Below are 22,667 nucleotides of genomic sequence, written 5' to 3'. Positions count from 1 at the left end.
AAATTGACAAAATGTATCGTCATATGTACATAAGTCACTCAGTTCAGTTGCTCAGTCATGTCCGACTCTTTGCGACCCCATGAATCGCAGCACGCCAGGTCTCCCTGTCCATCACCAACTCCCAGAGTCTGCCCAAATCCATGTCCATCGAGTTGGCGATGCCGTCCAGCCATCTCATCCTCTGTTGTCCCCTTCTCCTCCTGCCCCCAATCCTTCCCAGCATTAGGGTCTTTTCCAATGAGTCAACTTTTTGCATGAGGTGGCCAACATATTGGAATTTCAGCTTCAACATCAGTCCTTCCAATGAACACCCAGGACTGATCTCCTTTAAGAGTTTACCAGAGGAAGATATATGAGTTACATCCATTATAACTGTGGATTTTAAATGGAACTGTATACCATCATTATATCAGTCACACATTTGATAATGTAAGGGACGTTTCTTGAAACAGGCAATAAAGAAAGCAATATAGTTAGCAGTAATAGTAAAATCATAAGAACTTAAGTCAAGAACTTTTATTAGGTATAGCCCAGTGACATCTTTAAGTCACCTGACTTAGTTTGTTAAATGACTATAGCTTGTTGTTAATTTCCTGGTTCTGGGTCCTAGAGCATCTGATCTTTATTTAAAGACTGGTTACTGAGATAAGTTTTAGAAACAAACTTAAAGAGTGTCTTGTCAATGAAGGACCTTTTAAATTTAACTTAACGAAGCCTCTTAGCAATGTAACATCAGTTCAGTTCAGTTCAGTCGCTCAATCGTGTCCAAATCTTTGCTGCCCCATGAGCTGCAGCATGCCAGGCCTCCCTGTCTATCACCAACTGCTGGAGTCCACCCAAACCCAAACCCTGGACATGGGTTTGAGTCAGTGATGCCATCCAACCATCTCATCCTCTGTCATCCCCTTCTCCTCCTGCTCTCAATCTTTCCCAGCATCAGGGTCTTTTCCAATGAGTCAGCTCTTCGCATCAGATGGCCAAAGTATTGGAGTTTCAGCTTTAACATCAGTCCTTCCAATGAACACCCAGGACTGATCTTTAGAATGGACTGGTTGGATCTCCTTGCAGTCCAAGGGACTCTCAAGAGTCTTCTCCAACACCACAGTTCGAAAGCATCAATTCTTCGGTGCTCAGCTTTCTTTATAGTCCAACTCTCACATCCATACATAACCACTGGAAAAACCATAGCCTTGACTAGATGGACCTTTGTTGACAAAGTAATGTCTCTGCTTTTTAATATGCTGTCTAGGTTGGTCATAACTTTCCTTCCAAGGAGTAAGCGTCTTTTAATTTCATGGCTGCAATCACCATCTGCAGTGGTTTTGGAGCTCAGAAAAATAAAATCAGCCACTGTTTCCACTGTTTCCCCATCTATTTGCCATGAAGTGATGGGACCAGATGCCATCATCTTAGTTTTCTGAATGTTGAGCTTTAAGCCAACTTTTTCACTCTCCTCTATCACTTTCATCAAGAGGCTCTGTAGTTCTTCTTCACTTTCTGCCATAGGGGTGGTGTCATCTGTATATCTGAGGTTATTGATATTTCTCCTGGCAATCTTGATTCCAGCTTGTGCTTCCTCCAGCCTAGAGTTTCTCATGATGTACTCTGCATGTAAGTTAAATAAGCAGGGTGACAATATACAACCTTGACGTACTCCTTTTCCTATTTGGAACCAATCTGTTGTTCCATGTCCAGTTCTAAGGAATTATCTAAGAAGTGAGTCTTAGTAAATATAGATTTTAATTAACAAAACTAGAACTTAAGGTTCAGTGAAACATTAGATGTCATAGGCCTGACATCAGTTGGGTGGATATTTCTTATAGAGCTCCCCAGTATACTCTTGAGATTTTTGTATATGTCTGGAGACTTTTTTTTTTTTTTACCTTGATGAGGCTGTTCAGAACCCAAATGTTTCTAATTTCTGGAACGATGAGGCAGAGAGAAAAGAAAAATGTTTTAATTTTATCCACAGGTGTAAATCACTAAATTGTGTTAAACCATCAGTGACTTGAGGAGAAGAGCTTTTTTATATCTGAAAACAAAGATTAGAAGCCAGTAATATGTCAGAAAAAAAGTCATGAAAATTGTAGTCATATTTAGCAGTCTGTTCAATCTCATGTAACCAGTCCCTTTGTTTTGTAGTCCTTGCCTGACGACCGAGGATGTCAGTAAAAATGATAGTCTCCAAGAAGTTTGTGAAGTTTTTTGTCAATGTCTGTATGACCTGTCCAGCAAAGTGGGTGTCCTAATTGCTGGAGATTGCATAAAATGTATTTTAACCAATTTTTTCATTGTGAGATATTAACCCTATAGCCAGGAAAGGCTTTTATCTTATCAAATAGAAGTGAGGTTTTCCAGGGAGCCTTGAAAAGCCAAGCGGCCGTCTTGGACTTCCCATAGCCCTGACTGTTTGGTTTATAGCCATTATTGATCCATTTTAAATTTACTGATGAGGGGTTAATTTTGTAGAAGCAGTATGAGCTTTGTCTGTGTGTGTCATAGTCTCCATATATCATTGTGAAATAACACTCTTTCACTTTATCAAAGTAACAAAAGACTTTAAAAGCAAGTATGAATCACCTAAAGACAAAGAAATTTATATAGTCTGTTATCAAAAGCCATATTCCAAGAAGACTTTGTTTTGTTTTTTTTTTTTAAACAGGAAGAGAAAATCAAACTCCAGATTGGTACCAGCTTATATTCATTGTGAAACAATAGTTATTCACTTAGTCAAAGTAACAGTAAAAGATTTCAAAGGCAGTTTAGTGTCTTAAGAAACTTGTATCATGCACAAAACTGTCTTCCACTTGCCACAACCCTTTTTTACATTTCTGTATTCATCACTCTATTTGCCCATTCAGAAAACAGCCATATGTATGTTCAGATGTATTTCCTTTTTCCTTAATAGAATGTAATTCCATTCCGTATACCTTTTTATTAAAAACACACATCTTACTTTTCTTTAGCAACCATGAATGAACTCTTGTATATTAGCATTTTATAGATTGGTGAACATAAGTACCCGTTTTAATTTTTTAAAAATATTTGCTTTTTTTTTTAATAGAGAACATCTCAGGATGGCACCAAACATATTTATTAATAGTCCAAAATCTCTTTAGTTTTTCTGTAAGAGGAAGTTAGTGTTTAGTAACTAATGTTTTAAAATCTTATTTTGTTTGGAAATGACCTAGCTATTTAATAAACTTTTATCATTTAGAAATTTAATTTACCCCAATCCTCAGAGATTATTAGGTAGATATTTCTAAAATATAATTATTTTTAATAGAGTTTATCTAAACGTTTTCATCTCATTTATATATATTTGTATATATACTTTTTTTGTTGACAAATTTGGTTTACCTTAAACCTAGGCACAGTAAAAGTATTACGCAATGTTGATGACTTAAGACATGTCTTAATTAGATTAGCAAACAAACAGTAATGTTAGATATTTAATACTGAATATTTTTCAGTTCATGTGAACCTGAATTTAAATAGAGCTTATTTATAAATTAACCTCATATTATCCAAAAACAAAGACACACACTGAGACACAGATAAATTTAGATAGACAGAGATTTCATAGTTTTCCACTTGAAATTTAAAATATCTTTTTGCCCCTTCTTTTTTTTCTCTTGGTCTGAGTTCTACCAATTTATTTATGGCTGGAGACCCAGATAGAGTGGGCTGTGTATTCCAAGAACATGATAAGGGTTAACTTCAGGTTTTTTCCCAGGCCTGTTTTTGTTTCCCAGGCAGAATTGGAGCTCCAGAAAAGCATTTTAACAAGTCAACTTTTTCCTAATTGCATGTGCAAGAAGAACCGGTTTTGCAATTTCAAAAAAGATTTTATTTTAACCAGTTTTCTCCAGAGTGTAAAGACTATCATGGCCATTCAGTGTCAAAATGCCATCTCTCTTTTTTGTGGTCATGTATATCATCCATAAAATGAATGATATATGCATGAGGGAATTGCTGTCATGCTGGGTTTAAAGCCTCGGCTACAAAATTTTGACAAGTAGTGGGACTGTTAAGCATACCTTGAGGTAATACAGTCCATTGAAATCTTTTATGTGGCTCCTTTAAATTAATGCAAGGAACTGAAAAGGCAAATCTAGGTTGATCATCAGGGTGTAAAGGAATAGTAAAACAGCAACTTTGAGGTCAATAACAAATGCCAATTTCTTGGAATCATACTAGGATTAGGTAGACTAGGTCGTAAAGCACCCATTGGAACAATAACAGCATTAGCAGCTCTCAAATCAGTAAGCATTTTCCATTTAACAGATTTCTTTTGTATAATGAACACTGGAGAATCCCAAGGGCTAAAAGACTCAATAATATGTCCCTTACTAAGTTGTTCATTGATTAATGTAAAGCCTCCAGTTTTCCTTGTTTTAGAGGCCACTGCTCTATCCACACAGGTTGATCAGTTTTCCAATTAAGAGGTATAGGTGTGGGTGGAGGAAGATTAATACGAGCAGTGGCCCCTAGTGAAAATGGGGGGATTTGAAATCTTGAGCAGTCAAAGGATAAATTCTTCCTTGTTGATTTTTGCCCAGGCCCAATCTTCGTATATAACCTTGATTGAACATAATTTGACGACTGGCCTCGCTATATTGATTTTGAGGTTTTTCAAAAGAGTCATCATCACTTTCATCACAAGAATCAGAAGTCTGCAAAGGCTCCAGTACTGACTGAATTAATGCTCATGTGCTCCAAATAGAAACAGGGAGCGGAGTTCCTTTTGTATGTTCTTTTTTTAACTCGGCTCCAACCTTTTCCCAGACTTTTAAATCTAAGGTCCCTATTGATGGGAACCAGCAGCAATATTTAGCTGCTGCTTGTAACAATTTCTAATAATCACCCTTCACTAATAGAAGCTCCTCCCGCTTTTAAGAGCTGTCTCAATAAACATATGGGTGATAGTGTTCTGCACTCTCAACATTTCCCATTTTAACCCTGATTAAATGCCTGAGGACTTACCAGCGGGAATTTTCAAAGGGAGCCCTGTCAACCGTCCCGGGTTCTGCTACCCTGTATTTTCACTTTCGCTGCTAGTGGTCTTTCGCTTCAGCCCCACATTGGGTGCCAGTTGTTGCCCTAATGGTCCGGGAGCGAGCGATGAGAATGAAGACAGATCATGAAATCTGGTGCAGTGGGTCAGGGGACCTGCAGCCTCTACTGGACTGAGGTGCAGAGTCCACTCTGAGTCCAGCTTTTATTCCTAATTGCAGACTACAAAACTTTCTTTGATCTGTCTTTCCCAAGACACTACATTGACGCAGTCCACATCTCCTTGTTTTTACCCCAGGCCATTCCCTTCTGGGATAGTCTCAGGAACAATCAGAAGTGTGTAGGCAGTGTTCATACCCAACGCCGACCCTGTGTTCCAGGGTCCATGCTTTCATGACCCCAGTCATACTCCCTTTTGGGTCTGGCCTTGGGGTTTGTAACAAGGCTATTATTCTAAGAAAGACATGAAAAATAATCATCAATGTGGTTTCTTAATATATGCTGTTTTTCTAAGTGCTGCTATTTCTGTGAAATTTCTCAAGGCTGTGAAAGTACATTATTAGGAATTCCCACTAAACCAGAGCCAAATAAATAAGTCATAATTTTAAAAAATGAATTAAAGGAGTAGGGAATTTATCTCTCAGAGGAGGATGTGGTTAAAAAAGAGGAGAGAAGCAGTGCGCTTCACATCTCAACTTTTCGGATGATTCCAGGGGGTTGAGGGGTCTGGGACATCTGTGGCAGTGTGGAAGGGCTGCCTGTGACCTACAAGGACAGGGTGGCATGGTGTGGGGACTAGGTAAGTTGGGGCTTCAGACTATATTTAGACATCTCTTCGCAGTACTCTTGCCTAGAGAATCCCATGGACGCAGTGGGCTGCAGTCTGTGGGGTCACTAAGAGTCGGACACGACTGAGCGACTTCACTTTCACTTTCGCATGTAGGGCTGTGGCTCCAAGATGAAGACATAGACATTTTGTTCATTCATTTGAAATATACTTATTAAGTACTTGCTCAGTAGCAGATCCAAAGGAGGATAAGAGGCAGTCTGCATTTTCTCTTATTCTGTAGGCCAGAGGTTGGCAAACTCTATAAAAGGACAAATAATAAACATTTTAGGTTTTGCAGGCCTTACGGTCCTTGTTGTAACTACTCAACTCTGTATAGTGAAGGCAGCCTTTGTGTTCCAATACAGCTTTATTTACAAAAGCAGGTGGCAGGCTCAGTCCAGTTCAGTCACTTAGTCGTGTCCGGCTCTTTGCGACCCCATGAATTGCAGCATGCCAGGCCTCCCTGTCCATCACCAACTCCCGGAGTTCACTCAAACTCATGTCCATCGAGTCGGTGATGCCATCCAGCCATCTCATCTTCTGTCGTCCCCTTCTCCTCCTGCCCTCAATCCCTCCCAGTATCAGAGTCTTTTCCAATGAGTCAACTCTTCCCATGAGGTGGCCAAGGTATCGGAGTTTCAACTTTAGCATCATTCCTTCCAAAGAACACCCAGGACTGATCTCCTTTAGAATGGACTGGTTGGATCTCCTTGCAGTCCAAGGGACTCTCAAGAGTCTTCTCCAACACCACAGTTCAAAAGCATCAATTCTTCGGCACTCAGCTTTCTTCACAGTCCAACTCTCACATCCATACACGATCACTGGAAAAACCATAGCCTTGACTAGACGGACCTTTGTTGGCAAAGTAATGTCTCTGCTTTTGAATATGCTATCTAGGTTGGTCATAACTTTGCTTCCAAGGAGTAAGTGTCTTTTAATTTCATGGCTGCAGTCACCATCTGCAGTGATTTTGGAGCCCCCAAAAATAAAGTCTGACACTGTTTCCCCATCTATTTGCCATGAAGTGATGGGACCACATGCCATGATCTTAGTTTTCTGAATGTTGAGCTTTAAGCCAACTTTTTCACTTTCCTCTTTCACTTTCATCAAGAGGCTTTTTAGTTCCTCTTCACTTTCTGCCATAAGGGTGGTGTCATCTGCATATCTGAGGTTATTGATATTTCTCCCGGCAATCTTGATTCCAGCTTGTGTTTCTTCCAGTCCAGTGTTTCTCATGATGTACTCTGCATATAAGTTAAATAAGCAAGGTGACAATATATAGCCTTGATGTACTCCTTTTCCTATTTGGAAACAGTCTGTTGTTCCATGTCCAGTTCTAACTGTTACTTCCTGACCTGCATATAGGTTTCTCAAGAGGCAGGTCAGGTGGTCTGGTATTCCCGTCTCTTTCAGAATTTTCCACAGTTTATTGTGATCCACACAGTCAAAGGCTTTGGCATAGTCAATAAAGCAGAAATAGATGTTTTTCTGGAACTCTCTTGCTTTTTCCATGATCCAGCGGATGTTGGCAATTTGATCTCTGGTTCCTCTGCCTTTTCTAAAACCAGCTTGAACATCAGGAATTTCACGGTTCACATATTGCTGAAGCCTGGCTTGGAGAATTTTGAGCATTACTGTACTAGCATGTGAGATGAGTGCAATTGTGTGGTAGTTTGAGCATTCTTTGGTATTGCCTTTCTTTGGGATTGGAATGAAAACTGACCTTTTCCAGTCCTGTGGCCACTGCTGAGTTTTCCAAATTTGCTGGCATATTGAGTACAGCACTTTCACAGCATCATCTTTCAGGATTTAGAATAGCTTAATTGGAATTCCATCACCTCCACTAGCTTTGTTCGTAGTGATGCTTTCTAAGGCCCACTTGACTTCACACTCCAGGATGTCTGGCTCTAGGTGAGTGATCACACCATCGTGATTATCTTGGTCATAAAGATCTTTTTTGTACAGTTCTTCTGTGTATTCTTGCCACCTCTTCTTAATATCTTCTGCTTCTGTTAGGTCCATACCATTTCTGTCCTTTATTGAGCCCATCTTTGCATGAAATGTTCCCTTGGTATCTCTAATTTTCTTGAAGAAATCTCTAGTCTTTCCCATTCTGTTGTTTTCCTCTATTTCTTTGCACTGATTGCTGAGGAAGGCTTTCCTCAGGCTGGACTTGGCCTATGTGCCATTGTTGGCTGACCCCTGTCTGAGCAACAGGGAGCCCTTGAGTGGTTTTTTAAAAATGTATTTATTTGGCTGAGCTTGGTCTTAGTTGCAGCATGCAGGATCTTAAGTCTTTGAGCAGCATATTGGATCTTTAGTTGCAGCATGTGGGATCTAGTTCCCTGACCAGGGATTGAACCTGGGCCCCCTGCATTGGGAGTTCAGAGTCTTAGCGACTGGACCACCAGGGAAGTACCCCCTTGAAGGTTCTCGTGCTGAACTGACATGACCAGAGAATGGGTGGGAGGCTAATTACTGAGCATTTGTTTTATGACAGCTATCTTGCTAAGCATCTAATGACTTGGACTAAGATCCTAGGTCTGCCACTTAATGGCTGCTTAGGATTAAAGAGATGGCTCAGTCGGTAAAGAATCTGCCTGCAGTGCAGGGGACACAGGAGATGTGGGTTTGATCCCTGAGTCAAGAAGTTCCCCTGGAGAAGGAAATGGCTACCCACTCCAGTATTCTAGCCTGAAAAATCCCATGAACAGAGGAGCCTGGCAGCTATAGTCCAGGGGGTCACAAAGAGTCAGACATGACTGAGCGACTGAGCAGAGACACGTACAGCAAAGTGGAGGATTTTATTCACCAAGACCCCTGCATCCAGCTTCCTGGGATGTGAGAGAAAAAATTTCCAGCGTAGGGGCAGAGTATGTCTTCTAGGGGAGCAGTGGGTGAGAAATTAGTCTAAAAGAGCAACCTGGAAGCCAGAGTGCCCTGTGTGGGGGAGAGTCTGTGAGGGCTGGGCTTTGGGAAATCATGAGGGGAGCAGAGAAAGCCAGTACATGACAGATAAAAGAACTTGAGAATGAGAAATGCCCAGAGAGGTCTTCAAAGAGCTTTTCCATGCTCTGAGAATATGCTTCTCCTTCAGTGTGTTCTTGAGAAACCAAGTCAACATTTGAATAGCTCTTACTTACGACTTTATGTAGTGCTGCTGTGTCTTAGAGTTTAGTAACCAAGCAGAGTGGACTACAGTCCATGGGGTCACAAAGAGACATGACCATGAGCCCTCCCCACCCTGTTCCACCCATTCATTAACTAGGACATATGAATGTGTCCTGGTCATGTTCAGTTATACGTATGAAGTCCCTGATGCATAGTACATGCTCAATATATGTTACATGGTATTGGTGGCGGTGGTTCAGTTGCTAAGTCATGTTCAACTCTTGCAACCCCACGGACTGTATGTAGCCTGCCAGGCTCCCCTAGTGCCTTTTGGATCAAGATCAGTTTGGCCATCCAGAGACTCTCTTCCTCCTTCAATGAAATGGGAAACGGAGGCTTTGGAAGGCTAAGCCTTCATAATCAATGATAAAGACCATCTCCAAGAGATTTGGGATAGGAGGGTCCTGGCAGTCATCTTGCCCAACCCCCACACTCTTCAGTCAGTTAAAAGGTTAATGTAAATATTAAGGGGCAGCCTTGGGAGCTAGCAGAGGTAGGTCACCAAAACTTTAACCAGCACTAAGGGTGAAAGTTGGAGAAGGCAATGGCACTCCAGTCCAGTACTCTTGCCTGGAAAATCCCATGGATGGAGGAGCCTGGTGGGCTGCAGTCCATGGGGTCGCTAAGAGTCGAACACGACTGAGTGACTTCACTTTCACTTTTCATTTTCATGCATTGGAGAAGGAGATGGCAACCCACTCCAGTATTCTTGCCTGGAGAATCCCAGGGACGGGGGAGCCTGGTGGGCTGCTGCCTATGGGGTTGCACAGAGTCGGACACGACTGAAGCGACTTAGCAGCAGCAGCAGCAAGGGTGAAAGTGGTCATGTATGGATGTGAGAGTTGGACTGTGAAGAAGGCTGAGCACCGAAGAATTGATGCTTTTGAACTGTGGTGTTGGAGAAGACTCTTGAGAGTCCCTTGGACTGCAAGGAGATCCAACCAGTCCATTCTGAAGGAGATCAGCCCTGGGATTTCTTTGGAGGGAATGATGCTGAAGCTGAAACTCCAGTACTTTGGCCACCTCATAGGAAGAGTTGACTCAATGGAAAAGACTCTGATGTTGGGAGGGATTGGGGGCAGGAGGAGAAGGGGACGACAGAGGATGAGATGGCTGGATGGCATCACTGACTTGATGGACGTGAGTCTGAGTGAACTCCAGGAGTTGGTGATGGACACGAGGCCTGGCGTGATGCGATTCATGGGGTCGCAAAGAGTCGGACATGACTGAGCGACTGAATTGAACTGACCTGAAGGGTGAAAGTGAAAGTTGCTGAGTTGTGTCCAACTCTTTGCGACCCCATGGACTATACAGTCCACGAAATTCTCTAGGCCAGAATACTGGAGTGGGTAGCCTTTCCCTTCTCCAGGGGATCTTCCTAGCCCAGGGATCAAACCCAGGTCTCCCGCATTGTGGGCAGATTCTTTACCAGCTGAGCCACCAGGGAAACCCAAGAACACAGGAGTGCGTAGCCTGTGTCTTCTTCCCAGCCCAGGAATTGAACAGGGCCTCCTGCATTGCAGGCTGATTCTTTACCAACTGAGCTGTAAGGGAAGCCTGCACTATGGGTGAGGGTGCTGTTTGAAGGAAGAATGGGTGGAACCGGGAGGAGGGGGGGGCGGGCTTGTGATCGTGGGTATGTAGGAGCCTCAGAGTCCATGGGATGTGGCTTCAGAATCCTCCCCTCCCCCGCACACACCAGGAATCAGAACCAGGCAGGGAGGATACATTAGGATTTATGTGGCAGAAAAGCTCATTCAGGAGGAACCAGAATGACACCCTTGGCACAAGCATTAGCAATCAGTATACATTTTTGGTGCTACGGAGGTTCTCCTCGGCCACCTGGCACAGATCCAAGGGCCAGCAAACCCACACTGACCCATCACAAGGGAGAAGGGCCCAGGCTCAGGTACGGAGTGCTCCCCGCCCCACGTGCCTGCATTGTGGGAGGCACTCTACACAGGCTGTCACTTATCCTGAGAATACTTTCTGGCAACTAACCAGGTGGCACTGGGGTTAAGGTTAAGGCATTTGACAGATGAAGAGCCTGAGGCCCAGAGACGCAAAGGCCTGGCCTAAGCTCACTCAGCTACCAGGTGGTGGTTCCAGGAAATGCGCGTGCTTTCTCTGTTCCCCCAGGCCCTCCTGGGCAGGCAGCATCGGGTGTGTACTGTGACACCACCCTTACTCATCTATCCCAAATGAGCCACCTGTTTTCAAACAAATTCTGTACACACAACCCTGGAACTGTGCTGGAGAGAATCCATCCACCCTCTAGGGTGGTTTCCCATATGTAAGCAAGCCTAGTCATACTTGTAGAGGCGCACCCAGGCCACTCAAGCCAGAAATATAGCCCCTAGCACTGATAGCTTCCGCTGTTTGCGGAAAAAGAAAAAAAAAAAAACCCATTTGAGAAACACAGGAGATATTGCCAGCATTTGTTTATAGAAAGTGTTTAAAATCCCTTCTCAGGGTTGGAAGCAAAAAGCATTCTTTAAATTCTCTATCCCTTTTATATAACTCATGAAAAAGTCTTGCCTTCCACTTAGGGAAAGTCTAAGGGGTGAGGTGGGTCACTCTGCAACTCCCATGGCACCACCAGAGGCCATGTTGCCGTATGCTTTTCAGACATTTGGGGATTTAAAGGGTTTATTCACAAGGGTGCTGAGTTGCAGAATTTGCAATCACTGGTTCAGAGCTGATAGTGAAGGCGAGCAGTTTCTAGGTGGCTGAGAAGCAGCACCAAAGCTGGAACAAGGGTTTTTCATGGCTTCTAAAGGTTGTGGACTTCAGCCCTGGAGACAGAGCCTGTGGACATTGAGAGGGTGGCGTATCTGGACAAGTGCTGTGTGACTTTCAGCCATGCTCCATCCCTTTCTGGAGCTTCACTTCGGTCATTTATAAAATTTGCAGGGTCCAGTAGGCATTCTTAAAGTGAAACTGTTAGTCACTCAATTGTGTCTGACTCTTTGGAACCCCAAGGACTGTAGCCCACCAGGCACTTCTGTCCTTGGGATTCTCCAGGCAAGAATACTAGAGTGGATTGCCATTCCCTTTTCCAGGGAATCTTCCCAACCCAGGGACTGAACCCAGGTCTTCTACATTGCAGGCAGATTCTTTACTGTCTGAGCCAACAGACAGTAAGCCTCCCCCCATTTCACCAGAAAATCAGAATCAAGAAAAAAAAGATTACCAAGACCCTTGGTGAAGGACAGGGAAGCCTGGCATGCTGCAGTCTCTGGGGTCACAAAGAGTCAGACACCACTGAGCGACTAAACTACAACAACAGGAAGTAAGAAGATGAGCCATGCAGGTATCTTGGGAAGAATGTTCCAGACAGAGAGACAGCACATTCAGCTTGAGTAAATAAGAGCAAGAAGGCTGGTGTGGCTGGAATTGAGTCAAAGGAGAGAGAAACTGGAAGAGTGCAAGGGCAGAGGGGACTGGGGGCCAGTTCATGATCATGTGAAGGGAGCCTTTGGAAAGTTCTTAGCGGAAGAGTGATCTGGCTATAGACGAGGGGTTTAAGCCTGAGTGTAGTGTGGGATGGGGGACAGTTGGGAAGCTAGTGCCAGTGTCATAATCCAAGTAGGAGATTATTGTGGCTCAGTGGTGTCTTGAGCGGGGTGATATATTTTGATGGTAGAACCTACCATGCATGCACGGTCAGTCATGTCCTACTCTTTTGGGCCCCATAGGCTGTAGCCTGCCAGGCTTCTCTGTCCGTGGAATTTTCTAGGCAAGAATACTGGAGCAGGTTACCATTTCCTAAGGATAACACCAAAGATTTTGGTTTGAGTAAGTGGAAGGATGGAGTAACCATTTCCTGAATAGAGAAGACTGTAGAAGAAGCATATTTAGGGGTCAATATCACAAGTGTGGTTTTCAGCAGTTAAAAAAAAAAAAAAAGGATTTAAGGAAGAAGTGACAACGCATGTAAAGCAGTTAGAACACCACCAGGCACTTCATGCACACTCATGCAAGGTTAATATTATCCTTATTTTTACACTGCTGGTTTTGTAGAAAAGCCAGGACTCAAACCAGGAATCTGGGGACTTTCCTGGTGGTTCAGTGGTCAGGAACACACCTTCTAATTCAAGGGAAGCAGGTCTGATCCCTGGTTGGATAACTAAGATCCCACATGCTGTGGGGTAACTAAGCCTGGAGGAAGGGAGTGGAGATTCCTGCAAATGGGCTTGGGTTCCAATTTTCCAGTCCCACTGTGACCACAGCCCACTCACCTCACCTGTGCAGCCTCAGCTCACCTGTTACTTCAAGAGTTGTGAAGATTAATATAGAATATGAAATACCCATCCTAAGGTAACGAAGCCAGAATACTGCAACTAGAGGAACCCAGGTGCTGCAATGAACACCCAGTGCAGCCTAAAAACAAATAAGCAAACAAACAGTTTCTTCGGCTCCAAACCTGGGTTTGTTTTTCTTCTTAAACATCCTCAGTCTTCCATGATCCTTGTCCTGAACATTTCATGCTGATACTGTCAGAAAGTTCTTCCTCCTGTTTAATGGCAGTCTGTCCTATTGCATTTGGTATCAGAGATACCAAAGGAACATTTCATGCAAAGATGGGCTCGATAAAGGACAGAAATGGTATGGACCTAACAGAAGCAGAAGATATTAAGAAGAGGTGGCAAGAATACACAGAAGAACTGTACAAAAAAGATCTTCACGACCCAGATAATCATGATGGTGTGATCACTCACCTAGAGCCAGACATCCTGGAATGTGAAATCAAGTGGGCCTTAGAAAGCATCACTATGAACAAAGCTAGTGGAGGTGATGGAATTCCAGTTGAGCTATTTCAAATCCTGAAAAATGATGCTGTGAAAGTGCTCACTCAATATGCCAGCAAATTTGGAAAACTCAGCAGTGGCCACAGGACTGGAAAAGGTCAGCTTTCATTCCAGTCCCAAAGAAAGGCAATGCCAAAGAATGCTCAAACTACCGCACAATTGCACTCATCTCACATGCTAGTAAAGTAATGCTCAAAATTCTCCAAACCAGGCTTCAGCAATATGTGAACCGTGAAATTCCTGATGTTCAAACTGGTTTTAGAAAAGGCAGAGGAACCAGAGATCAAATTGCCAACATCCGCTGGATCATGGAAAAAGCAAGAGAGTTCCAGAAAAACATCTATTTCTGCTTTATTGACTATGCCAAAGCCTTTGACTGTGTGGATCACAACAAAATGTGGAAAATTCTGAAAGAGATGGGAATACCAGACCACCTGACCTGCCTCTTGAGAAATTTGTATGCAGGTCAGGAAGCAACAGTTAGAACTGGCCACGGACCAACAGACTGGTTCCAAATAGGAAAAGGAGTACGTCAAGGCTGTATATTGTCACCCTGCTTATTTAACTTATATGCAGAGTACATCATGAGAAGCGCTGGACTGGAAGAAACACAAGCTGGAATCAAGATTGCCGGGAGAAATATCAATAACCTCAGATATGCAGATGACACCACCCTTATGGCAGAAAGTGAAGAGGAACTAAAAAGCCTCTTGATGAAAGTGAAAGAGGAAAGTGAAAAAGTTGGCTTAAAGCTCAACATTCAGAAAACGAAGATCATGGCATCCAGTCCCATCACTTCATGGCAAATAGATGGGGAAACAGTGGAAACAGTGTCAGACTTTATTTTTCTGGGCTCCAAAATCACTATAGATGGTGACTGCAGCCATGAAATTAAAAGACGCTTACTCCTTGGAAGGAAAGTTATGATCAACCTAGATAGCATATTCAAAAGCAGAGACATTACTTTGCCAACAAAGGTCCGTCTAGTCAAGGCTATGGTTTTTCCAGTGGTCATGTATGGACGTGAAAGTTGGACTGTGAAGAAGGCTGAGCGTCGAAAAATTGATGCTTTTGAGCTGTGGTGTTGGAGAAGACTCTTGAAAGTCCCTTGGACTGCAAGGAGATCCAACCAGTCCATTCTGAAGGAGATCAACCCTGGGATTTCTTTGGAAGGAATGATGCTAAAGCTGAAACTCCAGTACTTTGGCCACCTCATGTGAAGAGTTGACTCACTGGAAAAGAGTCTGATGCTGGGAGGGATTGGGGGCAAGAGGAGAAAGGGGATGACAGAGGATGAGGTAGCTGGATGGCATCACTGACTCGATGGACATGAGTTTGAGTGAACTCCGGGAGTTGGTGATGGACAGGGAGGCCTGGCGTGCTGCGATTCACGGGGTCGCAAAGAGTTGGACATGACTGAGCGACTGATCTGATCTGTCCTATTGCAGTTAGAATCTGGTCCTTTGTTTGGGACTCTTGGGTCATTTCAAGTAAGTTGAGCAAGATCTTGCCTTTGTCGGGGGTGGGGGTGGGGTGGGAGCAGGTGGCAGCCCATGAGCTATTCGCCTCTTCAAGCATTATTGGTAGAGCTATGAAATTTAAATTCCTTTTCAAAAGTCTTCATCACAAGAAAGGTCATTCAGAACTTCGCTGACAATAGGTAATTCCTAAACAATGTTTTTTTAAAAAGTAGGCAAGTAGAAGGTACAAGTAGGTAGATATTTATCTGTATAGATATAAATATTAGAAAAATTCTAAAGATATTTTAATCTTTCATAATCCCCAAATTTAAATGTGTATAATGAGAACTGAAACATTTCCACTATTTCACCCATCCAATCTCATCTCCCAGGGATCACTCGACTAACAATTTGGTACATAGCCTTTTCAAAGTTCACATACTCATACCCATTTCCTTATTTATTATTTTAACAACAGGAAAAAGAAAGATGTTATACCAGCACTATCAGTAGAATTTTCTGCGGTGATGCCAGAGCTCTGTCCTGCGAGTCCACCAGTCACACATGCCTACTGAGCACTTGAAATGTGGCTAATGTGACTGGGGACTGAATTTTTAAGTAATTCAAATAGCTCTAGGTAGTGGCTATCATAACGGACAGTATTGTGTTATCCATTTTGGGTTTTTACTTAACAGAGTATCATGGACATTTCTTTTTTGTGTAATTTTACAAGTTTTGAAGTCATCTCACAGAAAAGTTACAGTAATAGTACAAAAAAAGTTTTTCCCCTGAGCCACTGAGAGTAAATCAGGACCAGATGCATTCACTCACCTAGGTAATTTAGTGTTTATTCCCTCAGACAAGGACATTCTCTTATGTAACCACAGCCATCAAAATCAGGAAATTATCATTGACACATGACAGCCATTGAATCCTCAGGGCCCATCCACATCTTGCCAATTGTCCCAATAACATCCTTCATAGCAAAGGATCTAGTTTATGATCATGCAGTACCCTTAGTTGGATGCCTCTTTTGTTTGCTTCTTGCTGATATAGTTCTCAGTCTTTCTTGGACATTCATTACATTGATACTTTTGAAGATTATAGACCAGTTACTTTGTAGAGTGTTCTTTCTACAAGAAACAGCTTGTTTGATGTTTTTCTCCTGATTAGGTATTGGTTATGCATCTTGGGCAGGAAATCCCAGAAGCGATGCTGTGTCCTTCCCATTGGGTGTTACTGGGTGGTACAAGATTTCAATTTGTCCCATTATTTATGTTAATTTTGATTGTTGGGTTAAAATGGTGCCCCATTGTACAGTTACTCTTATTATTTCATTTTTATTTTAAAATGTATATATGTTGTAGTTAAAAAAAAACATGAAGTTTACCATCTTAACCATTTTTAGGTGTATAGTTCAAGAGTGTTGAGTATGTTCACATTGTGAGAGAGATCACCAGAATTTTTTCATCTTGAAAATCTGAAATTCTGTACCTATTAAATGACTCCCCTTCCTCCCTCTCCACAGCCCCTGGTAACTACCTTTCTACTTTGTCACTATGAATTTGACAACTTTAAATACCTCATATAAGCAGAATCATACAATATTTGTGTTTCTGAGATTGGCTTATTTCACCAAGTCCAGTGTCCTCAAGGTTCATCCCAGTTGTATCCTATGACAGGATTTCCTTCCTTTTTAAGGCTGAATAATATTCCATGTCATATATGTATCTATATCTATATACACTGAATTTTGTTTATCCATTCATATGTTCTATTTCTGAGATTTTGGATCGTCTTTACTATCTATTATTCTGAATTCTTTTCCAGGTAGATTGCCTATTTCTTCATTTATTTGGTCTTGTAAGTTTTTACCTTGCTCCTTCACCTGTGACATATTTCTCTGTCATCTCATTTTTGCTGATGGGTGGGGCTGTGTTCCTGTCTTGCTGGTTGTTTGGCCTGAGGCATCCAGTATTGGAGTTTGCAGGTAGTTGGGTGGAGCCCAAGTCTTGGTGCTGAGATGAGGACCTCTGGGAGAGCTCACAGCTATTAATATTCCCTGGGGCCTGAAGTTCTCTGTCAGTCTAGCAGCTTGGACTCAGTGCTCCCCTCACAGGGGATCAGGCCGACCCCCTGCCTGTGAGGAGACGTGAGCTCCAGGTCCTCCTAAGGCCACTATCTTGCCTCCACCCCTTCCATTTATCTGTTGATAGGGATTTGGGTTCCACCTCTTGGTTTTTGTGAATGGTGCTACTGTGAACATGGATATGCAAATGTCTCTTTGAGACCTGCTTTCAAGTTTCTTGCGTATAGGCAGAAGCTGGACTGCTCAGTCATATGGTGGCTCTAGTTTTTATTGTTAGTTTATTTATTTGACTGTGTCAGGTCTGAGTTGCAGCATGCAGGCTCAATAGTTGTATCATGGGCTTAGTTGCTACTCAGCATGAAGGATCATTTTTTGAACCCGTGTCCCCTGCATTGCACAGCAGATTCTTAACCACTGGACCACTAGGGAAGTCCCATAATTTTGATGTTTTTGAGAAACTGTCATCCTGATCTCCACAGCAGTTGCAACATTTTTCGATACCACCAACAGTGAACAAGGGTTCCAGTTTCTCCACATCCTTGTCAACTTTTGTTATTCTTTGTTTTTGTTAGTAGCCATTCTAATGAGATGGCTACAAAAAAGATGTTCTTTTCATTATAGGGGACTGGAATGCAAAAGTAGGAAGGCAAGAAATACCTGAAGTAACAGGCAAATGTGGGCCTTGGAGTGCAGAATGAAGCAGGGCAAAGGCTAATAGAGTTTTGCCAAGAGAATGCACTGGTCATAGCAAACACCCTCTTCCAACAACACAGGAGAAGACTCTACATGTGGACATCACCAGATGGTCAACACCAAAATCAGAGTGATTATATTCTTTGCTGCCAAAGATGGAGAAGTTCTATACAGTCAGCAAAAACAAGACCGGGAGCTGACTGTGGCACAGACCATGACCTCCTTATTGCCACATTCAGAATTAAATTGAAGAAAGTAGGGAAAACCACTAGACCATTCAGGTATGACCTAAATCAAATCCCTTACGATTATACAGTGGAAGTGACAAATAGATTTAAGGGATTAGATCTGATAGAGTGCCTGAAGAACTATGGACGGAGGTTTGTGACATTGCACAGGAGGCAGGGATCAAGACCATCCCCGAGGAAAAGCAATGCAAAAACGCAAAATGGTTGTCTGAAGAGGCCTTACAAATAGCTGAGAAAAGAAGAGAAGCGAAAGGCAAAGGACAAAAGGAAAGATATACCCATTTGAATGCAGAGTTCCAAAGAATAGCAAGGAGAGGTAAGAAAGCCTTCCTCAGCGATCAATCAAAGAAATAGAGGAAAACAGTAGAATGGGAAAGACTAGAGATCTCTTCAAGAAAATTAGAGATACCAAGGGAACATTTCATGCAAAGATGGGCTTGATAAAGGACAGAAATGGTATGGACCTAACAGAAGCAGAAGATATTAAGAAGAGGTGGCAACAATACACAGAAGAACTATACAAAAAAGATCTTCACGACCCAGATAATCACAATGGTGTGATCATTCACCTAGAGCCAGACATCCTGGAATTTGAAGTCAAGGGGACTTTAGGAAGTATCACTATGAACAAAGCTAATGGAGGTGATGGAATTCCAGTTGAGCTATTTCAAATCCTAAAAGATGATGCTGTGAAAGTGCTGCACTCAATATGCCAGCAAATTTGGAAAACTCAGCAGTGGCCATAGGACTGGAAAAGGTCAGCTTTCATTCCAGTCCCAAAGAAAGGCAATGCCAAAGAATGCTCAAACTACCACACAATTGCACTCATCTCACAAGCTAGCAAGGTAGTGCTCAAAATTCTCCAAGTACGTGAACTGTGAACTTCCTGATGTTCAAGCTGGTTTTAGAAAAGGCAGAGGAACCAGAGATCAAATTGCCAACATCTGCTGGACCATTGAAAAGCAAGAGAGTTCTGGTAAAACATCTACTTCTGCTTCATTGACTATGCCAAAGCCTTTGACTGTGTGGATCACAACAAAATGTGGAAAATCCTGAGAGAGATGGAATACCAGACCACCTGACCTGCCTCTTGAGAAATCTATATGCAGGTCAAGAAGCAACTGTTAGAACTGGACATGGAACAACAGACTGGTTCCAAATAGGAAAAGGAGTGCGTCAAGGCTGTATATTGTCACCCTGCTTATTTAACTTATATGCAGAGTACATCATGAGAAATGCCGGGCTGGAAGAAGCACAAGCTGGAATCAAGATTGCCGGGAGAAATATCAATAACCTCAGATATGCAGATGACACCACCCTTATGGCAGAAAGTGAAGAAGAACTAAAGAGCCTCTTGATGAAAGTGAAAGAGGAGAGTAAAAAGTTGGCTTAAAACTCAACATTCAGAAAACTAAGATCATGGCATCCGGTCCCATCAGTTCAGTTCAATCGCTCAGTCGTGTCCGACTCTTTGCGACCCCAGGCCTCCCTGTCCATCACCAACTCCCAGAGTTCACTCAGACTCACGTCCATCGAGTCAGTGATGCCATCCAGCCATCTCATCCTCTGTCGTCCCCTTCTCCTGCCACCAATCCCTCCCAGCATCAGAGTCTTTTCCAATGAGTCAACTCTTCGCATGAGGTGGCCAAAGTACTGGAGTTTCAGCTTTAGCATCATTCCTTCCAAAGTAATCCCAGGGCTGATCTCCTTCAGAATGGACTGGTTGGATCCTTCAGAATGGACTGGTTGGATCTCCTTGCAGTCCAAGGGACTCTCAAGAGTCTTCTCCAACACCACAGTTCAAAAGCATCAATTCTTCGGCGCTCAGCCTTCTTCACAGTCCAACTCTCACATCCATACATGTCCAGTCCCATCACTTCATACCAAATAGATGGGGAAACAATGGAAACAGTGACAGAATTTATTTTGGGGGGCTCCAAAATCACTGCAGATGGTGACAGCAGCCATGAAATTAAAAGATGCTTGCTCCTTGGAAGAAAAGTTATGACCAACCTAGATAGCATATTAAAAAGCAGAGACATTACTTTGCCAACAAATGTCCATCTAGTCAAAGCTATGGGTTTTCCAGCAGTCGTGTATGGATGTGAAAGTTGGACTATAAAGAAAGCTGAGCACTGAAGAATTGATGCTTTTGAGCTGTGGTGTTGGAGAAGACTCTTGAGAGTCCCTTGGACAGCAAGGAGATCCAACCAGTCCATCCTAAAGGAAATCAGCCCTGAATATTCATTGGAAGGACTGATGCTGAAGCTGAAACTCCAATACTTTGGCCATCTGATGCGAAGACCTGACTCATTGGAAAAGACCCTGATGCTGGGAAAGATTGAAGGCAGGAGAAGGGGACAACAGAGAATGAGATGATTGGATGGCATCACTGACTCAATGGACATGAGTTTGAGTAGGCTCAGGAGTTGGTGATGGGACAGGGAGGCCTGGCGTGGTGCAGTCCATGGGGTAGCAGACTTGGACACGACTGAGCTACTGAACTGAACTGATTCTAATGAGCATGAGTTGGTATGTCCTTGGGGTTTTGATTTGCACTGGAGAAAGAAATGGCAACCCACTCCACTATTCTTGCTTGGGAAATCCCATGGATAGAGGAGCCTGTTAGGTTCCAGCTCACAGAGTTGTAAGAGTCAGACACGACTTAGCCACTAAATAATAACAAACAGCTAATTGTTTTTTTAAAAAAACACAAATTCTCAGTGAGGCTGAACATCTTTTCATATGTTTGATGGCCATTGGTATATCACCATAGGAAGAATGTCTGTTCAAATCCTTTGTCTATTTTTAAATTTGCTGTCAGAGTTCTTAATATATTCCAGCTATATGATTTGCAAATACTTTCTCCCATTCCATAGCTTGTCATTTCACTCTGTTGTGTGTATCTCATTCACTTTTAATAGATATTTTGTGAGCAGGTGCTTTGGAATTATGTAAATATCCCCTTCCTTAGCATACTTTGCATTTCAGTTCAGTTCAGTCGCTCAGTTGTGTCTGACTCTTTGTGACCCCATGAATCGCAGCATGCCAGGCCTCCCTGTCCATCACCAACTCCCGAAGTTTACCCAAACTCATGTCCATTGAGTTGGTGATGCCATCCAGCCATCTCATCCTGTCGTCCCCTTCCCCTCCTTCCCCCAGTCCTTCCCAGCATTAGGGTCTTTTCCAATGAGTCAGCTCTTCGCATCAGGTGGCCAAAATATTGGAGTTTCAGCTTCAGCATCAGTCCTTCCAATGAACACTCAGGACTGATCTCCTTTAGGATGGACTGGTTGGATCTCCTTGCAGTCCTAGGGATTCTCAAGAGTCTTCTCCAACATCACAGCTCAAAAGCATCAATTGTTCGGTGCTCAGCTTGCTTTATAGTCCAAATCTCACATCCATACATGACTACTATTCATTAATTTATATTGGCATTGGCCTCATAGCTTCCTGCTTTATTCAATGTGTTATAATCTTATTATCATTTTCTATTTTGATGCACAAATTGTCACAGATTAGGCCAATGGATGCCACTTCAAGCTTGCTTCTGGGGTCCTTTTGATATGTTCTTGCCATTCTCTGAGGCACTGTCTTGTTTTCTGCCGCCCTGGGGTAGTCCAGGATGATTTTGTACTCTTGTTGCAGCCTTTGGAATTAACCATTTCTCCAAAGACCTTGCTTCCTTTTAGTACAGAATGGGATTTAGAAACTTCTGGCCCAGAAGTTGATGAAATGTGTTGATGAAATGTGTGGCTTTGAAAGGCCCAGCAACTGGAGAGGCCCAACAGCTCATCAAGCAGCTGGAACAAACCTCTCATTTCCAGAGAAGGGGACTGAGGCCAGATGGGATCAAGGGGCCAACGTTTCCCAGCTCATGAGACAGCTTAAATAAGAGCTGACTGAGGAAACCAGAAGGGAAAGAGACACGTGTACCCCAATGTTCATCGCAGCACTGTTTATAATAGCCAGGACATGGAAGCAACCTAGATGCCCATCAGCAGATGAATGGATAAGAAAGCTGTGGTACATATACACAATGGAGTATTACTCAGCCATTAAAAAGAATACATTTGAATCAGTTCTAATGAGATGGATAAAACTGGAACCTATTATACAGAGTGAAGTAAGCCAGAAAGAAAAACACCAATACAGTATACTAACACATATATATGGAATTTAGAAAGATGGTAACAATAACCCTGTGTACGAGACAGCAAAAGAGACACCGATGTATAGATCAGTCTTATGGACTCTGTGGGAGAGGGAGAGGGTGGGGAGATTTGGGAGAAGAGCATTGAAACATGTATAATATCATGTATGAAACGAGTCGCCAGTCCAGGTTCGATG

At 42.8% G+C, this 22,667-nt stretch overlaps 1 non-coding gene across 1 annotated transcript; it reads right to left on the bottom strand.

Moving 5' to 3' along the window:
• Positions 1 to 8,186: 8,186 nt before the first annotated feature.
• TRNAG-CCC lies at positions 8,187 to 8,259 on the bottom strand. The gene has a single exon. It is a non-coding gene; the product is annotated as a tRNA-Gly (tRNA).
• Between the last annotated feature and the right edge of the window lie 14,408 nt (positions 8,260 to 22,667).

Source organism: Bos indicus x Bos taurus, chromosome 13, assembly GCF_003369695.1.
Source record: "Bos indicus x Bos taurus breed Angus x Brahman F1 hybrid chromosome 13, Bos_hybrid_MaternalHap_v2.0, whole genome shotgun sequence".
Lineage (NCBI taxonomy): Eukaryota > Metazoa > Chordata > Mammalia > Artiodactyla > Bovidae > Bos > Bos indicus x Bos taurus.
This window is presented reverse-complemented; position numbering and strand designations above follow the sequence as displayed.